Source organism: Cyprinus carpio, chromosome B18, assembly GCF_018340385.1.
Source record: "Cyprinus carpio isolate SPL01 chromosome B18, ASM1834038v1, whole genome shotgun sequence".
Classification (NCBI taxonomy): Eukaryota; Metazoa; Chordata; class Actinopteri; order Cypriniformes; family Cyprinidae; genus Cyprinus; species Cyprinus carpio.
In genome coordinates, this window is record NC_056614.1 from 12,977,504 (window position 1) to 13,002,048 (window position 24,545).

The window sequence follows — 24,545 nt, forward strand, 5'->3', positions numbered from 1 at the left end:
AATGTTGTTCTTTTGAACTTTTTATTCTTCAAATAAATATTTTTATCCATTGATATTAATGTTTTATTAAAGTTTTTATTGATATAGTATTTTTTGTAAGGTAATCAGGAAGAAAAACAAAGGAACATAAGGAGACCCCTATCATGGGTCTTCAGCTGTCATAAAACTCTTCCTAAAAAATATTTTTTCTTAAAAAAAAAATTAGCTTCTATTTTCCTTTTTTAGTGTTACTTATTTCAAGATGACTTTGCAAACACGTCCATTCAGACTGCCTCTGTTTGATCATCTTAATGCATCCGTGCCGAACAAAACTATTTCTTTAAGAAAAAAATAGTACTTGCGTAGTGTACTTGAATGATGGTGATACAAGCTACTTCAAAGAATAGCATGGTACATGCCCTAAAACCTTAGTTGTACCCTGATACTTTTTGTTAGCTCTCTTTCTTCTTTCCTCCTTCAAAACAAACTATCTGGCTGCTTTTGTGCACTTTCCTTCCCTTTTCTCTCGCTCATACAGAAATGCAGCCACACCTTGTTCCTTTATATCTATCAGTCAGTGCTGCTTTTGTTGGGAAGACTGAACCTACCAGAGTCCATTCACATCTGTCACAAAAGACCTGTTATGTCACGCTGGGTCCGGAGGAAAGGAGTGACTCACCAGGGTCTTTTCTTTTAGGCCGGTCTAGGACCAACTTTATATTTGAACACTGATCCACTGCAGGTAAAACAGCCACATTGTTCACAGTCAGCTTCAGATGCAGTTCTGCTTCAGACATATTCAGTCTTCAGTTAGCCTCGCCGTCGCACTACCTGTCCCACTCAGACTGTTTACTAATGTGTGGCCTTTGGCAGCTAACAATATAGCACTGTGTCCTCGTGTTACTGCTGTGCAGCATGAGAAAGGGATGTTATCATGAGAAGTTTGCTTGTTTATGAAGCATTAACTGAAGTATTCATTTTAGGCTTGCTATTTATTTTGTGACGCTCGCTAATGTGCACTGTTGAGTCCAGTGTCCACTCAGACACTCAAATAGTCTAAGAAGATTTAAAAACCATGGAGTGTTTCGAGTAAGGATGGATATTGGATGAGAATCACACACAGGAAGTTGAGCTCACTCTCTGGACTGGGCTTTGTGCCTCAGTAGACTTTCCGTCTGGAGTGGCCTCACACTGTGTACTAACTAGGTGGGACACACGAAGTGTCAAGTGTCAGATCTCTTCCGTGTTAATGTGAGATTTTGTTCTAATCGCTACCGTTGGGATACATCAAGATGTGCTCGAGGGTGGACTTGACATTCAGCCCTTATACCGTGGTCAATAAGAATTTAGGTCTGGCTCTTTTCTTGATATGGTAGGTCCATTTAACATGAGCCAATTAATTCTGATTGTTAGAAATAGATTATGCATAATGGATGGTATTTGTGTGTGTGTATATATATATATATATATATATATATATATATATATATATATATATATATATATATATATATATATATATATATATATATATATATATATATATATATATATAATACACAAACTAGTTTACTCTGTAATACACTGACATAGAAATCTTTCTGGTTGCTGGCCCCCCCCCCAGGATTCTTTGATAGAAATAGAAAGTACCAAAAAAAAAAACATTTCAAATACAAATCTTTTATATCATTTTAAATGTCTTTACTGTCACTTTTGATTGTTGTAATGTGTCCAAATAAAAGATTGACCCCAAACTCTTAAAGGGTTACTCCATCCCAAAATGAAAATTTTGTCATTAATCACTTACCCCATAACATTCCAAACCCGTAAAAAGCTTTGTTCGTCTTCGGAAAATTTTCATTTTGGGATGGAGTATCCCTTTAAACACTAGTGTACTTTGAGTTAGTATCAAAATGTGTTGTGAATGCCATTTCATACTGAATTCTTTGTTAGATCATAAAAATGACTTTGGAGTCTGTAAAATGTTTTAATATTTTGATACAAGTCTCTTATGATCTAATCAAAATTACAAAAATACAGTAAGAATATTGTGAAGTATTATTCCAATTTAAAATAAATTTTCTGTTTTATTGTATTTATTAAATAAACGTGACAAATCCATAACAAACTATACAGTCAGATGCTCAAATAAAACTTTATGTCGACACAATAGCAGGGTCATTGAATTGCAACTGTAAAAATACAGTAAATATCAATAAAAAAAAAAAGAAGCTTGCCACAGCATGTGTTCAAGTGTATGATATACAGTAATGCCACAGACGATGTTATCTCATGGCCCTCATGAGTGCAGCACCTCTCAGTGTCATGAGCATGTTACAGTGCACAAAAATGTCCAATTTTCCATCACCTCTTTCCGCAATGATAGCTACTCTCCTCTAAGTGTCTCAGGCATCATGCTGACACTCAAGTCATTACTATGTCAACAAAATATATACAGATTTTCAAAATGATAGGGTGTATAGTAAGTCCTGAAAGATTAGATTTTAAAAGTTTTGTGCAGTGTATGAAGAAAGTCAATTTCTAAGCTTCACCTCATTACAACGGAACATTTTAGTTATAAATGAGCTTGTGTCGTTGTTGATTATAGGTTTTTGTTAGGCAGAGACTGAGAGAAAACAAAAGAGAGGGGAAGAGGAACCGTTCCAGCTGCCTAGTAAAAACCACAACACCTGGGATGAAGGAAGTGAGCGAGCATGTGTGGGTCCCCTACGCCGTGATGTTTCTGACCCCAGCCGCTTTATAAAAGGGCCTTTGATGCAGAGGCAGGCCTGCTTTAGCATGGCAGAGCTTTAGGTGTGTGTGTGTGTGTGTGAGAGAGAGAGATTAGGAGGTAGAGGGTGTACTTTAACCCATTTAGTACTGGGCGCTTGCCAGATTTAGTAGCTTAGTCGACTAATCCCCTTCCGCCTGCCCTTTTCTTACCAACAAGTGTCCATACTTGGGTCTTTGTGTGCGTGTGTTTGTATACTTGTGTTTTTGTGAGCTTCTGTGAAAGAAAAAGAGGGGATCTGAGAAAGTTGGGAACCATGTTCACCTCCATTGATTGTTTCCTGGCTGTAAAACATGTTGACGGTTTCCCTGATGGGATTTGAAACAGACCTGTAAGTTTAACCAGACAGCAGCTGACTCGGCACTCGTTCTGTAATGTCCCCTGTATTCTCTCTTTCTCTTTTTCACTCCATCGCTCCTCATGGCTGGAGTTTTGGAGCTACCGAGGGGACTTCCATTTTATTCTTAGCCAGTTATAAAGTGCTTAAAACAACCACAGTTTTATTAATAAAAACAGCTAAATGGTGTTTTTGTGGTGGGTTATAGATTCTAATAATCAAATAATTGAATATGCTTGGTGTAAAAGGAGGGAAAATGAGAATGCAAAATTAAATATTGAATGTCAACTTATAGGATAAAAAAAATTGCCTATAATTGATATGGTATTGATATATTGTGCATCTCCATCCATATCTTTTATTGTTCAAAAATCTGTATGTCTGATACTGTATTTTTGCACAATTTAGACACAAAAAGACACATTAAATTGATCATTGTTGCATTTTAAAAAATGCTGTTCTTTTTTACTTTCTATTCATCAAATAATTCAGAATTTTTTAAATAAATATTAATGTTTTCAACATTGAGAATGATAAATGTTTTTGAGCACCAAATCAGCATATTAAAATGATCATGTGACACTACAGAATGAGTAATGGCTGCTAAATTGGCTTAAATGGCTGCAGAAAATCTGCATCACAATAATGAAGTACATTTTATATAATTGAATATAATGTATAATTTAAATAATAACAAATACACGTTAATTGATAGGTAACCAGGTTCATTTAAAATATGCTAATTAAATGTTAAATTTCAATAGTTTTTTACTGTTTTTGCATTATTTTTGATCCAAGAAATGTAGCACAAATGTAACACCCCTGCTTTAAACTGCATTTCCATTTACTTACTATAATGTAGCCTACTTTGCTGATCTTTTTTTTTTGCAATAAATTACCCTGCAGAATGTCCATATGTTATGCCAGTGACGCCCACCATTCCCTCTGTTCTTCACAGTACTGTGTGTTAGACTATACTTTAACCATGATTAAGAGAACTAATGTAATGTTGTGTTTTTTTTAATCTCGTTCCATCTGAAGTTTAATGGCAGCGCTGCATTTGAAGTGGTCTGGCGTGTTTGTGTGTGCATATGCTTAAGTCTGGCTTGGCTCGCTGAAGGCCGGGTGCTTTCTGTCTGAGCCGGGGCTATGGCTCAGCACTATAGAAACTTGGTCAAACAGCTCTGCAGCTCTTCCTCTCTTTCCCCATGCTTCCTCTTTCTCCACCACCACCAGGGCAAAAAGTCTGTGAATAATCTGCAGAGATTTATAATTAACCACAGATGAATTTAGCACAGAATTCAGAAGGAAAAAGCTTGTTGGCTTAAAAGAGGCCATTTGTCTCCCTATTGCATGAAGTTATATTAAATATATTAAAGGAATTGTTCACCCAGAAATGAACTTTTTTCATTGTGTACTCATCCTTTGTTTCTTCCCTGCAACACAAAAATGATGCTTTGCATGTTTTTTGTCCCCAAGCAATTATGATGAACAAGGACTGAATCTGAAGCTTCAAAAAGTACCCTGGAGGTAAAGAATTGAAGATCGTCAATTAACACTGGAGTAAATTCTGACAGAAAGCTTTATATTTAGAAGTCACTTCTTGATTCCTTTTTGAAGCTTGAACATTTTTTTCTTTATTCATTGTAATTGCAAGGAAAAGTGTGGCAGGAACAGTATTCAAAATGGCTCGTTTTTGTGATCCACTGAAGAAAGTAAATCAGATGGGTTTGGAACCTGATTTATTGATGACAGAATTCTTCTTCTTCTTCTTATTCCTTTAAACTGAACTGTAAATACATTTCAGTTGTTTAGAACTTTCTGTATTTTGCTCACATTTGTGTCTAGTTGCGGCTGACACTTTGTTGTGGCTGCTTGTGATATCACTAATGTGTGCATGAGAGAGTTTTTTAGATCTGTAACAATCAATAGAGCGTCAAACATTGAACACCCTGATTGAGCGTCAGATGACTGCAATAACCATTTCTAACATTATCACAGGCATTTATGAACATTCCTTTCAAAGCTTCTGTACATTTTAACAAGATATGGCACTTGTGTTTGTAGCAAGTGTTATTTTAGTATAATTTCTATACTATTATAGTATTTAATAATATTTTAAATTCGCTTTTTTATTTTCAAATAAATGTATGTGCTTTTGTTATTGTTAAAAATATTTCTATTTAGTTTTATTTCTTTTTTAGCAATTAAACATCAATAAATAAATAAATAATCGTCCAGCCAAAAAAGAACATTTGTTGAATTTACTGACCCTCAGGGTATCCAAGATGTAGATAATTTTGTTTCTAGATCTGAAAAGATTTGGAAAAAATTAGCTTGTGCCCACCAATGGACTCTCTGCAGTGAATGGGTGCCGTCAGAATAAGAGTCCAAACAGCTGATAAAAACAATCAAAATAATCCACAAGTAAACTAATAATGCCTTTCCCCTGTTGTCCTTTATGACATCCACTGACATAGTTGTTTAAATCTGTTCTGAACAGTTTTCAGTTGAAAACAGTGTTTGATCTGTGCATATTTCTCTCCTGATTCAGACGAGATTACTTTTTTTTTTTTACTGGAGAAAGCAATTTTATTGATATGACTTGTATTTTAGCTGGAAGCAATGGTTTGATGTTAATTTCTTAATGAGAAATTTGTTTCTTACAAACACACTGCATTTTACTTCACAAGATGTTAATTGACGGACTGCAGTCGTGTGATTTACTTGTGGATTATTGTGATGTTTTTATCAACTGTTTGAACTTAAATTTTGACGGTACCCATTCACTGCAGAGGATCCATTGGTGAGCAAGTGATGTCAAATTGATGTTAAATTTCTCTAAATCTTTTCTGATGAAGCATCAAACTCTTGGATAGCCTGAGGGTGCATAATTTTTTAGCATTTAAAGGGGTCATATGATGATGCTAAAAAGAACATTATTTTGTGTATTTGGTGTAATGAAATGTGTTTATGCAGTTCAAGGTTAAAAAAAAAAAACAATATTTTCCACATACTTTACATTATTGTTTCTCCTCTATGCCCCGCCTTCTGAAACTCGTCAATTTTTACAAGGCTCATCGCTCTGGTTAGCGAGATGTGCTCTGATTGGCCAGCTATCCAGCGTGTTGTGATTGGCCGAATGCCTCAAGCATGTGACGGAAATGTTACACCCTTTAACATACTGTGATGCCTTATCTGGCCGGAGGGACGATACATAAACATAAAACCCATTATAAACGTGATATAAACATGATTTCTAGTCGTGTCTTCTTTTGGAAGGCAAAAACAAAGTAATTTCGCTTTCAAAACGAAACAGAGTTACACACCACGGGCTTGAGTGAGCAGAGGCGGGCGGCTTGAGAACGGTGCGGCAGGCGGATTCTAAGAAGGAGCGTACCTTGTGCTTGCAGCAACCACATGTGGCGACCCCGGGCTGGACTCTGCTTCGTCCACGGTGAAAGCCGATTCGGCAATCCACAGTGCAAAGTTGATGTATTTCTTCAGCGACCAGCACAGATCAGCCCCAGGCATGACAAAGCGGATATTTTCCTCTTTTGGAAGGCCAAACAAAGTAGTTTCGCTTTCACAGTGAAACACACAGCGTCTATACGACATGGCGGCCAATACTACAATACTACAAAGGTAGCTTCGGTTTCGCATTGTTTCTTTGCTTGAACATTTGGGTGGCGTTATGCAAATCTTCCCACATAGTGACGTAGAGATGTGGGGGCGTGTTAGAACGAGCCGTTTCAGGAGGGCGAGGACGATTCTTAACTTTTATTAAGAATATCTCTTTGGATTTGAGACTTTAGTCTTTGCAACTTTACAGATCTTCTTTATGCACCAAAAGCTTGTAACACTCCAAAGAGAAAGGAAAAACTGAAATCGCATCATATGACCCCTATTTTTTGGTGAACTATTCCTTTAACTTTTTAACAGTTTTCATCTAATATTTTATTATATTATAGCTTTATTTCAATTAATGAAAATTTTTATTTAACAACACAGTTCAGTATTAAATAATTCAGCAGTGTGTATGGCAAGGCTCTGGGTCCCCTTGAGTTTGTGCCGAGGACTGCACCCTTTGTGTCCGTTTTTGTAGGTGCACACAGCATCTGGCATTGTGCTGGGCAACTCGGTAAGGGCAGGGCTGGGCAGACCGCTTGCCATCTGGGCTCATTGCTGAACGGCAGTCCTTACATATGAGCCACTGTCCTCCAAGCCTCAAAGAGAGCCACAAGAAACAGAGTCCAGACGTCACAAGAGGACAGCAAGAAGACGTAACTGAACTTCACAGACAGGATGCCAGCCTGAAGCACTATAATGCACCCTAGATTAACACTACAAAGCACTACCTTAAAAGCTCTTACCTACTCGCATTTAGGCTGGAAATGCTGAAAGCAGCAGAGTGGTGAGGGCGGGGGTCTGCGTTAGCATGTCAGTGTTTCTATGGCGTTAAAAGCTAAGATGCAGAAGCTCGCTGTGCAGCGTCACAGCCGGGATTCTGCTTGCTTGCATTCATTGTTTGTTTTTGTGAGTGTCTGGCTTCAAACAATAAATGCCCCAAGAATCTGGAGCATGTGCGGACAGATGAGGGACTGACCAAAGTTGACTGGAACCGATTTAATTCAATTCATTTACATGTAGATTAAGATCTCATTTGAACAGCATGAAAGGTAGTAATAGTTTATCTTATACTAAAGGCCTCTTTGTATGATTCTGGTACAGTTCTATCAATTTTTATTTCATAGTTTGCATTATTGCTAGGGGATATACCAGTTTTTTTTTTTAAATGGCATACCAGTACAATTGCCTAAGCAACATAGTGTTGTGCATTGAGAGGAAATCCCTGTTGACTGCATATACTTTCAGAATAGTGGTTACTATTAATAACACACAACTAATTCTTTAACTGGGCAAATAACCAACTGTTAACAGAAGCCAAAGATGCTGAATATGAATGCAAAGAGGAGAAAATACTGTAGCAGGCAGAGCAAGATCACTTTTCATGATGCATGAAATATTGGAAGAAAATCCTAAAAACTGAATTGGGGGTTTATATGAATGTATCTCTGAGGGGAACCGACTGCCTTCAGAAAAATTTAGATTCAGTATTTTCTTTTAATCTTTCCTCTATATAATGCATATTAATGTAGTTAAAAAAAATTAATCACTGCTTTGTTTACAACAGTAACCAAGGAAACGCTTTATTGCAGCTGTTCCTTAAGCGCCACCTGCTGGCAAAGAATGAACTTGCATTCTTATTCAGCCTGCTTGCTGTTTCTGTTTCGTGCAGATATTTTTTACGTAGCATAATTTCACAAAGCTAAGGTCTGACTATTCTGTTTTTACTTTAAATTTTGAAATTGCACAGTCTGATTTACAAAAAAAACTGCTCAAACTACAGGTAGCATGTTTGTTTGGATCGTGATTAAAATAAAGTGGTTCTGCAACTGTTTTGTGCATTCTGATTCATATAAAGGCACAGTCGAGAAAAAAAAAAAAAAAATAAACCTTGATACAGATTTTTGGTCAAACCTCCCAGCACTAGTTTGCATACATTTACTGTGAACTAAAAGTGGGGTTTGCTGCTGATGATAGCTTTTGATGTGTGCTATAACATCAAAAATGACTGCCCAGGTGCGCGGCAGCATGACATGCACAGCATCTAATACTTTAACTGAAATCTACTGCTTTATGCTTTCTCAGAATGCATCTTCATTAGGGTATTTTCAAAATGAAAGGCGGGATTTTTTGTAAACTCAGTAGCGTTGGCTGGCTTGCTGGGGAAGCAGACAGTCGGTTCTGGTTTCCAGTACCTCTCCCCTCAGCTTTAATTGTTTGCAGGAGCTGCAGTTCATTACAGTGCTAACAGCTTTGGCCAAGGCCACCCAGTGGGCCTACAGCTCCCCTTTTTTCCTACTCTGTCCATCTGGCTCAGAAAAAAAGGAGTAGAGATTGAGGGGGAGTTAGATTACAACATATCTCAAAGGGATGTGGAGCCCCGTAAACGTACGCCATTGAACTTAACTGCTGACCAAGTGTGTCTGCTCAATGATAAACGCCTGAACACTCACATTTGTCCCTGTGGATGCGCACTCAAATCTGAGGAATGACTAAAATATTGGTCCTTTGTGATTATGAACACTGAATTGATCTAATATGGAGCACTAACACACTATTTGCCATTAAGCAGGATATTTCTCTTTGGTTTCCTGTGTGCAGACTTGTCGAGACTTGTACGGGATTGTGGGTGGGGTGCACCATTTTGCTTTGACATCACCTCAGACCACATCATTCACTTACCAGGCAAATGTCTCTATTTAAGATTGTGTGTTTTGGTTGGGGAAATTTGTGCATGCTGGTATTTTGTTGTCAGGGCAAACGTTACGCATCCAGAAACCGGTTTCAGGAATGTGGTGTGCAGGAGAGTGGGGATACACTCAGGAATCGTGGGAGGGTTGGCAGTCATTGATTGGATTACAACACAAACACACAGGCCGGGAGGAGCCCTGGACATGAATAATTCAGCCACTGTCGGTGATTATAGCGGCCCACTGCTGTTTCTGCTGTTCAGCGGTGTTACTGATCGCCATGCAGCGCCACGCCTGTGCGGTCACCCCGCATGAATACTGCAAGACGTTTTGCTTATTACACCATATGAATACCAGAACACTATACGCTTGTTTTACATTCTGAAAGGAAGAAAGGCTTGGAGGTCGTGTGTCGATTTTTCTTCCTGTGAGCATGTTGACTTTAGTGAGGTTTTGGGGGATTGAGGCTCAGGGTACACTGAAAAAATGGCTAAAAGAGCAGTTATATTGGGTTGGGTTTGTGCCTGTGTGTGTTTAATAGAGTGAATGGAAAGAAGAGGAAGATTAGGGGTTCATTAAAAATTGGGAGATTTAAACCAGACAAAGTATAAGTTGTCCTGACTGTTATAGTTCTTTTGTATTTCGAAAATGGATTTTTAATATTTATTATACGTGACCCTGGACCATAAAACCAGTCTTAAGTAGCACGGGTATATTTGTAGCAGTAGCCAACAATAGGTTGTATGGGTTATCATACAAAATTATCAAAGATATTAAGTAAAGAAAATGTTCCATGAAGATATTTTGTAAATCTCCTACCGTAAATATATCAAAGTTACATTTTTTTATTAGTAATATGTATTGCTAAGGACTTCATTTGGACAACTCTATATTTTTGCACCCTCAGATTCCAGATTTTCAAATTGTTGTACCTCTGCTAAATATTGTCAGAGATAAATGGAAAGCTTATTTATTCAGCTTTCAGATGATGTATAAATCTCAATTGCAAAAAATTTACTCTAATGACTTTATGGTTTTGTGGTCCAGGGTCTCATATGTTCTTGATCCTGTTCAGCGATAGCCTAAATATGCAGATATAGAATAAGATAAATATAAATGTATAAAATTAAGTACTATATTATTTCTTACTGAATACTGCAGTGTCAGTAGTATTTTCACTACTGTTTAAAAATTTGAACGGTAAGATTTTATTACATGTTTTAGAAAGAAGCATCATATGCTCACTGAGGCTCCCTTTATGTGATTAAAAAAAATAGAAATACTGAAACTTTATAAATGATTTAATTGCACTTTTGATCAATTTAATGCATCCTTGCTGAATAAAAGTTTTTTTTTTTTTTTTTTTTTAAATCCGACTGACCCCAAACAAATGAAAAGTAGGTTATGCAATGATACATATTTTTATTATTCCATAATAATAAAAACAATAACATGTCACAATGATATCCTCACTATGTCACATGACCTCATCATACCAGCTTCTAGTTATTATCTTATGAATTAAAATTATTTTGCATTTTTGATCCAATTTTATGTACAAATAGCACACCTTTGGTAGTCTGTTCAAACAATGAATCAAGGATGATGTTGAAAATCATGACTAATGTTACTTCTGGTTCATTTGTAAGACTGGAAATGTCATTCTGTATTCCATGCAGTGTGCTCTGTATTCTGCACATTTTGGCAAATATAGGTCATATAGGTATTCTGTTTGAAACTTTGCATGCTGTGCACAGTTTTCTTACTGCTGCAGTAATAGTGTGAAGAGTAGGGTGATATTCTGAACAGAGCCACACATTTTGTAATCTCTTATTCAGATGTTGCTACAGGTAAACATTTTCTTGGGAAAAATGAAGAAAATGCGTTACAAAGTTGTTCACTTTCCACCAAAATATTTTCAGGCACATTCTTATTTGTTTTATCTGACTGCATCTGAGAACACTAGCTGATTCTAAAAAGCCACAAAAGTGACCATGAGGGACTGAAAACTGGAAATGCAATGATCTTTGAAAGTATTTTTTGATTTGTTGTGCAAGAGAATAGCATCTTATTATCCTCTCACTTAATTCTGTTGTTTTTCAACATGTCCTATCTTTCTCCAGCTGTATAAATAATGCATATTTGATGTTTTCAGAGTTTAAAAATAAATGTTCTACCCTTACAGCAGATGCTTAAAAGTTTATCTTGATTTATTGAGGCATGACTGGTGCTGTTTTTTCTCATGGCCCTCATATTTTCCCAACTACATGTATTTAATAAGATTTCTTGCAATTATGAGTGAACCTTTCAGTTTTGAATGTTGGAGAAAAACAATGTTAGATTTGACTGTATGCTAGGAAACAACCACAGACAAGACACAGACTCCCTTGGGCCCTAAACAGGGAACAAAGTGAAATTCCTTCTTCTAGTTAACATGGATCACAAAGCCCTCCCTCTCTAGCTTCTCATCTCATTGTTAGTGGGTGCAACTCAGAGAAAGGCGTCGTTTCATTAGGGCTAGAGTAGCAGCATTATCTCTATCACTGGGCTCCATCATCCTCAGCACTGGCTTCTGCTTTATCTGGTTCTCATGACAGCTCTGAAAAGCCCTTTCCCACAAAGAGCCACTCAGATCTTTACAGCGGAGGGAAAGCGATCTGGGGCATCTTTGGAGACTGATCTGCTGGTGGAAGCACAAGAGCTCTGCAGACTCATTCAGAAATCTGCACACATGCAGTAATACATGCAAAGCCAGGCATTTTCAGACGCACAGATGCGTTTGCATTCTCTCGCATTTTCTAAAATCACGCATGCAACGCTTCAGAGTTCTTTGTTTGAAAAGAGGGAGAGGAGCAGACAGAAGAGAAACTGTGTCAGAGACTCTTTTGTTGGACTACTGTAACCCTCCTCCCCCTCTCTGATGCCTCATGACCCATGCTATTGTGTGTTTGGTCATGTTGGTTAGTTGGTTGGGGTTAGAGAAGGTTCAGTTCTGTTAAATGAGTTTGGATCAGATGCTGGCTTTGTCTGACCCAGAAAATTAGCATGGAAATATGTCTTTGCATTTTATGTATAATGCATGTGTGTCAAGGGCGCCAACACATTTTTATGCAAAACATTTTGCAAAAGAAGTTAACACAAAGTATTTGAAAAATGTACTTTTTGAGACCACTGTGGATTTAAATGGGTTATTGCTAATATTGCTTATTAAATGGAGTTATTAATCTCATTTTATCTGAAAGCATGTCCTCTGAGGGTTAGTTACATCTGTGTATGTTTAAAAGAGCCAGAATCATATCATGTGCTGTTAAACAAATGTCTATATTAATCATATAGCAGTTTTAATATCCAACAAAGCAAAAAATTATAGCACTGACCAAAATTACATTCTGACTGGATGAGCCGTGGGAGATATGCAAAGCACAGCATGCAACACACAACAAGTTCTCAGTTCTGTGTTTGTGGGCATTTATAAATGGTCTACAGTTTGGTCTTATTAAGGCCAACTATACTGCTTTGAATAATAATAATTATTATTATTATTATGTGAGATAATATAATATTAATATTTTTATTTGAATAATAGGAATAAACAATTATGCCAGTGGTTTACCTAAATATTGTTTAGAAAATGGCTGTTTATTAGTGTTATTAGTAATAATTATTCAATATCATAGTTTTTAAAATAATTTTGAGTAATATGAATTGAATTGTTATTATTGATGCAATTATTATTAATTAATATACTTTATAACAATAATAATATTTTATAACATTATTAATAATAATAATAATTAGTAGTAGTAGTAGTAGTAGTAGCAGTAGTATTATGTGAGATAATATTAATATATTTTATATTAATTATAGGATTAAGAATAAATATTTATTCTAAACATTTAAACCTAAATATTGTTCGGAAATGGATGTTTATTAGTGCTATTAATAAGAATTATAAGAATTACATAAATTATATTAATTGAATTGTTATTATTAATTTTATTATTATTTAATATTATGTTAAAAATAATAATAACAAAAAAATATTATTATTATTATTATTATTATGCGAATTAACAGTTCTGCGAAATAATGTTTGATATAAATAAGAATATTGTTAATAAACATCATAAAAGTTGGCTGTTTTTTAATGTTATTAATATTAATAATTATTATGATAATTTATTTATTGTTTTTATTATTATTATTAACCATAAAACATCAATTATCATAATAATACTAGAAATAAAATGATTTTCTACCAAGTAATAGTTGACAAAATTGAGTCAAGATTGTATGGCGTTTATGAATCTTGTTTATGAACAGTTTTAATGTAAGCAGTTCATTAGTTTTTTAAATCTGTGTTATATAGGTATTATTAATTATTAAAAAAAAATAATAATAATGGGAATCTTCCAAGTAGTTGACCTAAATCAGACCAAATGGAGGCTGTTTATTCATGTTATTAATATTTATTATTAATTACAGTAATGCCCCGTTTGTTTTTTCTACTGTTGTTTCAGTTGTTGCTGCAGTTGTTATTTTCGTAGCAGTCTGGGATAAAGTTTTAATTAAGACTTTTTAATCTACGACTGACCCAGTTTTAATCCAAAGTGAGTGTCTATGCTGGGGGAGATTTTTTTTTTCTTCTCAAGCAAAATCTAGAAGAAGGGCAGCTTAAACATTCGCCAATGAAAGTTCAGTCTAGCCTGGCCTGCAAAGCCTCATCTGTCCCCCACCGGATGTTGTTTGTCCTCATCACTAGGTCCATCAGTTCTTGTTAAGCTGTCTGCAGTGTGGTACAGTTACCGGTTATGTCTTTGGCCCCTCATGGTACAGCTCTCATCACACACATTCATTATGTGATAACACACTCAATCACAGGGCAGCATGAGTTGTCCCCCCAAATGGGCCTCCATGGATCCTGTGCTGTGTCTTCCTGAGCTAAATATTAGTCACAGCATTTCCCTTCAGGGATCAGCTATGTATCTATGTATCCGTCAGTCTATCATAACATTAATTAGGCTGGGTTAAATACGACACATGTCTGAACATGGTTATGAAAATACATGAAGAACCAGAGATGCTTGCATGCTAATTTACTTTGGCATCTCTCAAGTCCCTCAATGTGAACTCTGATTCAGTCCTACATTGTACTAGTGTTTCACACACTGTGCTTCAGTAAATCTACAGCGCAATCGGAAAATAAATTACATTTTCGTTGAGTCTGAATTGAATTGATGAGGTGAGAATTAACCGATTATGGAGAATAATAACCAAGAATTATAGAGGTCTGCAGTGATTAAATATTTTTGTAAGACAACACAGACATTAGGTTCCATTGGCAAAAAGCCAGGAGGATTTTAGCATTAGCTTTTGGCAGAAAATGAGCTCTGTGACCAATAAAAGTTATGATTCTTTGTGATTCATCTTTATGATGTTTTTTTTTTTTTTTTTTTGTTAAAATCTTCCCAAATGAACACAGCTTTGTGAATTTCTCCCAAACGCACAATAGAATGAGTTATTAGTTTGAATCATTCTGATGAATCATTCACTGAATGAACAAACTAAATAAGCCAGTGCAGTGAATCACTATCTGACTTACTGAACTTTAAGTGTCCAGTTTAAAAGAGCAAAAAGTGTTTTGTGTACTTAAACTTTAAGAACACATAACACTATTAAATTATGATTAAATTATTATTTACTTTCATGTAGTTCATGAGTTTCTCTTTAGATAAACAAGATTATAAACTCTTTTAATTAAAAATGTTTAATTAAATCCTTGAAAGTTGTAAATGTTATCAAAAAATATAATTTTATTTATGATTTTAATTAGTGCTCTCAAGTGATTTTTCGCAATTAATCATATCCAATATAAAGGTTTTTGTTTACATAGTAGATGTGTGTACTGTGTATATTATTATTTATATATAAATACACATGCATGTATATATTTAAGAAAACAATTTATCATTTGAAGTTCAGATAAATGAATGAGGGTTTTGCACTGTTTGTTCGTGAGTTGTACTGCATTCAAAAACATTGTTCTTTAGGAATTACTGCATAGTATCTGTTGACAGCTCAATAATTGGAAACAATTGAACATACCCAGAACTACTACTACTCCAGTACTTCTTTTTTTTACACAGTAGTTAGGTGTGCCAACTAGAGTGCATTCTGTCGTGTGTGTGTGTGAGAGAGAGAGAGCTTGTGCAAACGTGTACATTCGTTCTCCTGGGAGAAGGATGTAGCTCTAGCAGCTGTGGGGATGTAATTCAGCCCTGTATGCTGTCATTATCAGGACCCCCGCGGTTGTTGGCATAGTCTCAGAAGTTTGCCAACAGAGAGAGGGGACTTAGTTTTGTATATATGTTTAATTTTAAAGAATGTAAAATAATAGAGATATCGGGAATAGAAAGAACAAGGGAAAGTGTGTATGGAAATGGGTGGGGGACATGTAGAATTAAAGAGGAGATAAGTGTTTTTCTCTGGCCGAAGAGTTGGGAGGCAGACAGCTGGAGGAAATGGCCTGAATCCCTGCATTCCTGCTCTGGGTCAAACATGAGTCTGAGAGACCCTTCCAGATCCCCAATTCCAGGAGGATTGCTTTAAACAAAAGCACTGTGTTTCTGAAAGCATGTAAAACATAGCTTTTTAAAACACTGTGGGATTGATTCACATCATACTTGGATCATTCAAAGAATGTCGCTTTATGTGCAAATTCAAAACCCTTGAAAATATGATTTTATATTGTTATAGTATAGTGGCCTTACTTAAGTGACATTTAAAGATGTATTGATGCTTGTTAAGTTTGGGGTCAGTAAAATTTATATATTTATTCAGCAAAGATACATAAAATTGATCCAAAGTGACAGCAAAGATTCCCATATCAAATAAATGCTGTTCTTTTACACTTTATTTATAAAAGCAACCATGTTTCCACAAAATATTAAGCAGCACAATTATTTTCAACATTAATATATTTTTTTTTTTTTCTTGAGCAACAAATCAGCATATTAAAATGATTTCTGAGGGATTATGTGACACTGTAGACTAGAGTAATGGCTGCTGAAAATTCAGCTTTACCATCACAGGAATAAATTATATTTTAAAATATGTTAATATAGTATAATTAGTATAATTACTCACCCTCATGTCATTCCAAAACCATAAAACCTTTGTTGATCTTCAGAACACAAATTAAGATATTTTTGATGAAATCCGAGAGCTTTCTGACCCACCAAAGAGAGCAACAGAACTGACAAGTTCAAGGCCCAAAAAGGTAGTAAGGACGTTGTTAAAATAGTCCATGTGACATCAGTGGTTCAACCGTATAATTTTGTTAAGCTACAATAATATTTTTTTTGTGCAAAGAAAAAAAAAGTTCACAAGAGTACAACGACTAATGTCTATTTGATTTACTAATATCAAAGGGCATCAGGATGGTCACTGTTCGTTTCCTTATTTCTTAAGCTACCAAGAATGAAACCTTTTATCCCATATACTGTCATGAAGAAGCCTTTTTAAAGGGGTCATATGATGTGATTTAAATTTTTCTTTTCTCTTTGTGCATAAAGCTCTTGGTGCATAAAGAAGATCTGTAAAGTTGCAAAGACTAAAGTCTCAAACCCAAAGAGATATTTTTATAAAAGTTAAGAGTCAACCATGGCCTCCTAAAATGGCTCATTCTAACACGCCCCCACGTCTATGCCACGATGTGGGAAGATTTGCATAACACCGCCCAAATGTTCAAGCAAAGAAAAAAGGTGTAACTTTTATTCTTGCTGTTGCCGCCGCCACCATGTTGTGGTGTCGCTGTGTGTTTTGTTGTGAAAGCAAAACTACTTTGTTTGATACAACTGGAAATCAGTGGTTAGGTTGTATTTACAGCACTGTTCTGGAACAGTTCAACCGAAATATTCAGATTTGTGCACCTCATTTTACGGACGAGGACGAGGACTGTTTCCTCTGAGAGTAGCCTACAATGCCGGTGTCTGTTTCTATAAAGTGGGGCAGTTCCAACTTTGCAAGCACAGTCTGGTGCTTTTGACTCACAGTCTGTAAGTACGTTTTCATATTTAAAGAATTTGCCACTGATGATTCAAACACGAGTTTTAAGCAGTGTAGAGTAGCATTTGTTGTTTGTCGTTTCTCAAATCACAAAAGCAGACATGGTTTTACGTTTACGCGGTGCAATACGCAACGTGTAAAAAGACAGTATAAGTCATTATAATCAGTAATTATGTCCCAACTGGATGCAACAAATGCCTAGTTTATAATGGGTTTTATTGGTTTTGTCTCGTCATGCAACATCATAGTATCATAAGGGGTGTAACATTTCCGTCACAAACTTTGAGGCATTCAGCCAATCACAACGCACTGGATAGCTGGCCAATCAGAGCACACCTCACTTTTCAGAACGATGAGCTTTGTAAAAATTGACGCGTTTCAGAAAGGTGGGGCATAGAGGAGCAACAATAATGTACATTATGTGGAAAATAATGTGTTTTTTGAACCTTAAACTGCATAAACACATTGCATTACACTAAAAGCACTAAATAATGCTAATTAATGTTTTTTTTAGCAACATCATATGACCCCTTTAATGGCTACCTAAGTCTTAGCTTGGACTGTGACCCATGTTAAGCATAAGTCTGGGGAAAAAAGGGAAACTGCCAGGGATTATTATTAGTGTTTCTTCACTTAGACTGGCCTGACATCTCCTCCTGTTGCATAATTTCTAGAGTTTCTTGGAACTGAAGGAGAGTAATTAGTCATCAGGCGTAATAGATGGAAATTGCCTCTTTGGCAGCTCTCCTAGTGATTGTCATTGAGAGATCTTTTTAAAGCAGTCGATGTGTGTGCAGTGGCTGGTCTGTGCTCTGAGTTTGGCTTCATGTAATTTTAGGTTTCTCAAGGGCTTTTTGACTGCACTGCATTTTAAGAAGTACCATCAACACGTGAATCAAGAAGCTGTTTACCCCAACATGAGAATGTGAGTGAGATATGTACCTCTTTGACATCGATATCAGACGGCGAGAATGAATGTGCATGCCATAATCAGATGAGGCCTCACATGAATGCTGTGATTGAGACACAATAGTGTGAGTTTCTGTGTACATATGGTATGATTCCAGTAGCGGTGTGGGCTTTATCATGGATCTGGGAACTTAGACTTGGACTTAGAGAAGAGCGGAGGCTGGCTTGGGGTGTAAGAGATGAGATAATGCTGAGAGATTGATTCTCAGGAAACCATGAATAGCTTTTTGTTCTGTCTGTGAGTTTGAAGTGAGGATGTGCTTATTCTAAAGTCGTAAATGAAATGAGATCTTGACTCGGAGGCATGTAAAGGCTGTTGTTATGTGTATGTTGTTGCAGTTGCTGCCATACCGAGACTGTGCTTGAGGCCGAATACCTTACTTATAAAAGCAGAGGTCAAACTCTGAGCCCATGCTGTTTTACTGTGACCCATTTCTCTGTCAGCCGTCACTTTTTATATATATTTTTTCAAGTGATGCACTGAATTTCGGTGATCGAAAATATATGAATTTTGTATATATGAATCTCTAGCTTCCGTTAGAACCAAGTTTTGTCTCCTCTTGGCTTAAATCGAAATCCTCTGACATTTTTCTTTACAGATCCTCATTTTATAATTCTAATTCATGACCAGTGTTTTGCTTTCTCCTCTGCGCTTATGCTACACCGCTGGAATGCCACTCTCTGTGGAAGCTAGAGATTACGATTCATAAAGTTTTAAATATGGATTTTTTTTTGATACAAATGCATCGTTTCACTTCAGAAGGCCTTTATTGAAGCACTGGAGCCATATGGAGTACTTTTTTATGATGGATGGATGCACTTTTTTGGGCTTCAAAATCTCGACCCCCATTTACAGCCATTGTAAAGCTTGGAGTAGCCAGGATATTTTTAAGTTACTTTGATTGTATTCATCTGAAAAGAAGAATATCATATATACCTAGGATGGTTTGAGAATGAGTAAATTATGGGGTAATTTTCATTTTTGGGTGAACTATCTCTTTAATTTATCACTTGAATACATGAAACCCTGAACAGCATATTGATTTCAGTTTCCAAATTGCCCAAATTGATTGGGGTATAACAATATATTAAATGTCACACATTTGAGCCTCCATGTTTATTTATATATAATAAATTAAAAATAAAATACATTGTTTAATGAAATACAATATTGAAAACGTTTTAAATGTATGTGTTCAGGGACCGAGTGCAAGTGTGTGTCTAGCTAATTCTGTTTTATCTAAACAGAATTTAGCAAAAAACAAATATAACATTTTCTTGAACAATTTTTAACTGATTATGATGTCTTAGAGGTAATGATTAAAATAAACACATTTTTACGAATTGTGAATTTTGACTTATTTTGGTTTTGTTAAAAGTATTGTGAGAGTATTTTGTATTGTGAGATGTTGTATCGAACTGAGTGTATTGTTACTCCCCTACAAACTGAATTACCCATCTTTATTTATGATAGCTTTCATTTTGGAGTGCTTAAGTAAAAAATTAATTTAGTGTTTCACTGATTTTGTCCCTTTGTTCATGTTTCCTTTCCCTGCCTCTCATTATATTGCAGGGAGAGCGAAAGGCATGGCTCCTACCACCTTCTTTTGTGGTGCTTCCTTTGAATGTCAACCTGTATGTTTACACACAAGCATTGCCCTTTCTCTCAGTGTTTTAAAGGTTGCATGGAGGGAAGTGAAATCCCCTCAGCCCTTTACAGTCTCCCCACAGAGCACTTCAAATTTTCATTTAGCAGCCAATCTCCTCGGCTCCACTGTAAGCTCACTGCTATTTGTCCAAATTGACGGAAATATCTCTCTATCCGTAACGTGCATCCCTCGGTCTCTGTGCCAGGGAGCCCTCTGTTCTGTCACAGTTGCGTCTTAATGTCAGGATGTTGTGTTTCCACTGTCACCCATCCAACCGTTGTAATTCTCAGCTGTCAGGACAGTTACAAGATGCTGAATTTGAAGTAAAAGTGGGAAATTGTCCTCATGAGCCTCCCAGAGAGATTTTAATGTATTTTGGGCAGCAACCCAGAAGGAATCTGACAGTACAACAAACTAAGAGGAGAACAGTTGAGCCAAGGAGACATTACATCATGCAGATTGTGCTTGGAGGCAGATAGTGCTCTGTTTCAGCGGATACCTCTTTGAGAGGATGTGCTGTATGTGTTTAGAGTCTCACCCATTTACAGAAACCTCTGGAAGTCAGAGAGGCTGAAATAGTCACGCTAATAGCAATATTCATGCGGCTCAGATTGAATAAGTGACGAAGTGAAGTGACGTGACATTCAGCCAAGTATGGTGACCCATACTCAGAATTCTTGCTCTGCATTTAACCCATCCGAAGTGCACACACACAGAGCAGTGAACACACACACACACTGTGAACACACACCCGGAGCAGTGGGCAGCCATTTATGCTGCGGCGCCCGGGGAGCAGTTGGGGGTTTGATGCCTTGCTCAAGGGCACCTAAGTCATGGTATTGAAGTTGGAGAGAGAACTGTACATGCCACTCCCCCCACCTACAATTCCTGCCGGCCCGAGACTCGAACTCACAACCCTTCAATTGGGAGTCCGACTCCCTAACCATTAGGCCACGACTTCCCTTAATATTGAAGGCCCGAGACTCTCCATTGCAAATGTGACTTGCACGTCACAGCACAGCTCCCATTTTAAACTTTGAAGTTTCTTGCAGCGTCAGCGCCTGCAGTGTCTTCTAAGCTGCTGTGCCACTAATGATATATGTAAAACAGGAACTTTTAATCTGTTATGAGGAATTTTAATTTGACTATTTTGCATATTTATTTATAGGGTGTTTTTATTTCTGCTGCTGCTAAGACAAATAAAGCTTGTTCTATTTGCCCATACATTGATTTTTCCAGTTAGTGGTCAACTAATATGCATTTTCAGAGGCCAATAACAAAAAGAATACAAAAAAAGATAAAAGAGTGAGGTGTGTGGTATGATGTTAAGATATGTTATGTGATATTTTATTTTATTTTCAGTTTAGTTTAAAATAACATTTATTTTTGAATATATTTTTAAATGTAATGTCATCTTTCAGAAATCATTCTAATATGCTGATTTGATGCTCAAGAAACATTTCTTATTGTTATCAGTGTTGAAAACAGCTGTGCTGCTTAATATTTTAAAAGAAAACAATTTGAAATATACAATTTTTAACATTATAAATGTCTTTACTGTCACTTTTCATCAGTTTAATGCATCCTTGCTGAATAAAAGTATCAAATTCTTAAAAAGAAAAGAGAAATCTTACAGATCCCATACTTTTGAACGGTCGAATATAGTAATATTGACTTAAACAACCTAATTAAAGGTTGATGCAGTTGAACTCTGTATCTGCAGTATATACTGAAATCTATATACTCGACTGATGCCAAATATCTGCCATTTTGAGATGTGGATATATAGGCTTAAATGTATAGATATCTAGATTTTTGTTCAGATTTATATAGTATACATCTACACATTATTTTCTTTTTGATTTTTATATTTTAGTGCCACTGCATTGTCACACTCCAACACCAGAAAAAGTCTTATGTAAAGGCATTCAAAAATGTCTGATCAGGGTCAGATGAACCTAAACCCAACCTAATTATACAGGACTTTAAGTCCTGTTAGTTGACTGTTAATTCAGGGAAGCCACCAACTAATTGTTTCTGAAAACATAGTTTTGCACATCCTTACATGCCATAAACAAGCATGCATATTTCACCTCCAGGGCCTGTTCACTGAACGCTGTCTGTGTTCATAACCTCAAAATACCCTTTCTCTGCCCACCGCCTTGGTGTGCTGTATTTTTGAGTCTTGGCAGGCCTAATTGGATGAAGTGGAGCGTGCTGTAATGTGTTGTCATGGTGAAGCAGTGCTGGGCTGTAATGTGATTTGCTGTAGTGGCAATCAGGGCTGTAAATTCTCACCGATGGAATCGGGAGTGTGTCAGACGCCTAGTGTGCACTAAACGTAGGTGTGTATCGCCCAAAGCCTGCGATCCAGAGGAGGTACACATCGTGGCAAGCTTATATCCACTGGCATACACTTGACTTCCACACAAACAGTCGGGAGAGGAACTAGAGCTGAATTGATCAGTATTGATGGGCGGGAGTCTGTCAGGCCATAATGTTTGCCGCCGCAGGGAATGTTTGTATGCCGGAGCGTGTCTCCTCATGTCCCTTCACTATACGAGTGTGTGTGCATATAACAGGTCAGGAACACACACGCTTTCTGTCTTTCCCTCCAAAACAGCATGTGTCCATGCAGGCGACGTCTGAGTGCGATAGATAAACCCAAAATTCATGAGCTATGAATCAGGCTTAGGCTGCCTTTGATGTCCCAAACTACGAGGAGACATTCCAAAGCCTTCTGTATTTGTATGTGTGTGTGTGTGTGTGTGTGTGTGTGAGTGAAGAGCGAGCTGTATTAGCCGGTACGAAGGCAAGAGCAGCAGCTGTCAGCTCATACCCATCAGCTTTGCTTTGACTCTATTGTCTGAGGAGACAGTGGGTAGATGCCTGCAGGCTGGTAGTGCCACACACACGCCCCACATCTACTGTTATTTCACACATGGATGTTTTATCGCACCTTGTGAGCTGTAAATCATAATATCAAGCTCATTATTTTGACATGTGCCATTTCATTTTCTCTCTCTGCTGGGTTTCTCTTTCTGGTGTTCAGCAAGGCTCGCTGACAAACACATATAACATGTAATGATAGCTTGGTGAGCTGCTGCTTCTATAGCAGCAGGTAGTAACAATGCTAACAGCTCACTCTGGTTTCTTTGACAGATCACTCCGTCTTCTGACAGCTTGGTGACGCCCACAAAAGGAACTGACTGGCCCGTAACTCATGGCTGCCTTAGTACTGGGACTTTCTCTGGTAAAATATTCACTCACACATGACTTAAAACAGGGAATTCACAGTGTTGCATTATACTCCAAGTTCCCTTTTTTTCCCCGACTTAGTGAGCTCACTACTTAGACACTATGTCTGATTAAACATATTTGGTTTTAGACTCTAAATCTATCGTGTTGGAATGTTTGAGCATCATAGGCATGTTGGAACATTTGATTTGTTGACCCTCAAAACTCAGTGAGCTGACTATCTACCTAGGAAACAATTTTGATCATAGACAAGATGCTAAATCATAAACATGTAACATTCAAGCTGACATGTTCAGATCCAGGTTCAAAACTTTGTGACCTTATTCTAGTAAGCTTACTGTAAAAACAGCATTTATGAGCATCATTGGCATTAAATTTGGCATGTTTGATTCAGCATGTTTGATTAAACACTCAAAACTGCTGTAGTCACTGATGTGACTACTTAGTGCTACTTTAGTTCTTAGAACAGCATTTTTGGTTCAATTTTGGAATGTCCTCTTTGAAATAATTGATTCATTATTTTTGATTTGACATTTAAAACCTGGTGAGCTAGATGGCATGAGCAGCATAAATAATTGGTTTGATTTGTTTGATTCAAGTTGAATAGCTTGGTAAGCTGACTACATTTATTTTTGAACATCGTAGACATTATGAAATGTTTAAATTTACATTCAGTTTTTTTAGTAACTTTATTGCCAAAACAGCACCTTGAGCATTATTAGCACATTCAGTTACACATATTTGATTCAACACATTTAAATTAATTTTGGAATGTTCAGTATTTTTCAGTAAAATAGTCATGTTGGAACATTCAATTCGGCATGTTTGATTTGACCCTTGCTACCTAAATGACATAACATGTCATAGACATGTTGAAACAATTGACATGTTCAGTTAAATATGTTTGGTTTCAGACTTAAAGATGTTTGAGCATCAAAGGCATGTTGAAATGTTTGATTTGACTTGTTTGATTTAATTTTCAACTTAGCGAATTGACTCTCTCCCTACCTAGGCAACATTTTTGAACACCATAGTCATAGTAGTAGTGCTGTCAAATGATTAATCGCATCCAAAATAAAAGTTTGTTTACATAATATATGTGTGTACTGTGTTTATTTATGATGTTTATATATAAAAAACACACACATGCATATATTTTACATGTATTTACATGTATA

The 24,545-nt window shown here is 36.5% G+C and overlaps 1 protein-coding gene across 4 annotated transcripts in view; it reads left to right on the plus strand.

Moving 5' to 3' along the window:
* sipa1l3 (signal-induced proliferation-associated 1 like 3) overlaps nucleotides 1–24,545 on the plus strand; it is a 77,694-nt gene that overhangs the window by 15,789 nt on the left and 37,360 nt on the right. For 3 of the 4 annotated variants that reach the window (XM_042743898.1, XM_042743900.1, XM_042743901.1), the window contains exon 2: nucleotides 23,272–23,362. The exons of the other annotated variant lie outside the window; for it this stretch is intronic. The gene's annotated coding sequence lies outside the window, so the exon portion shown is untranslated. The remainder of the gene's footprint in view (nucleotides 1–23,271; nucleotides 23,363–24,545) is intronic. 4 annotated transcript variants of the gene reach the window in all.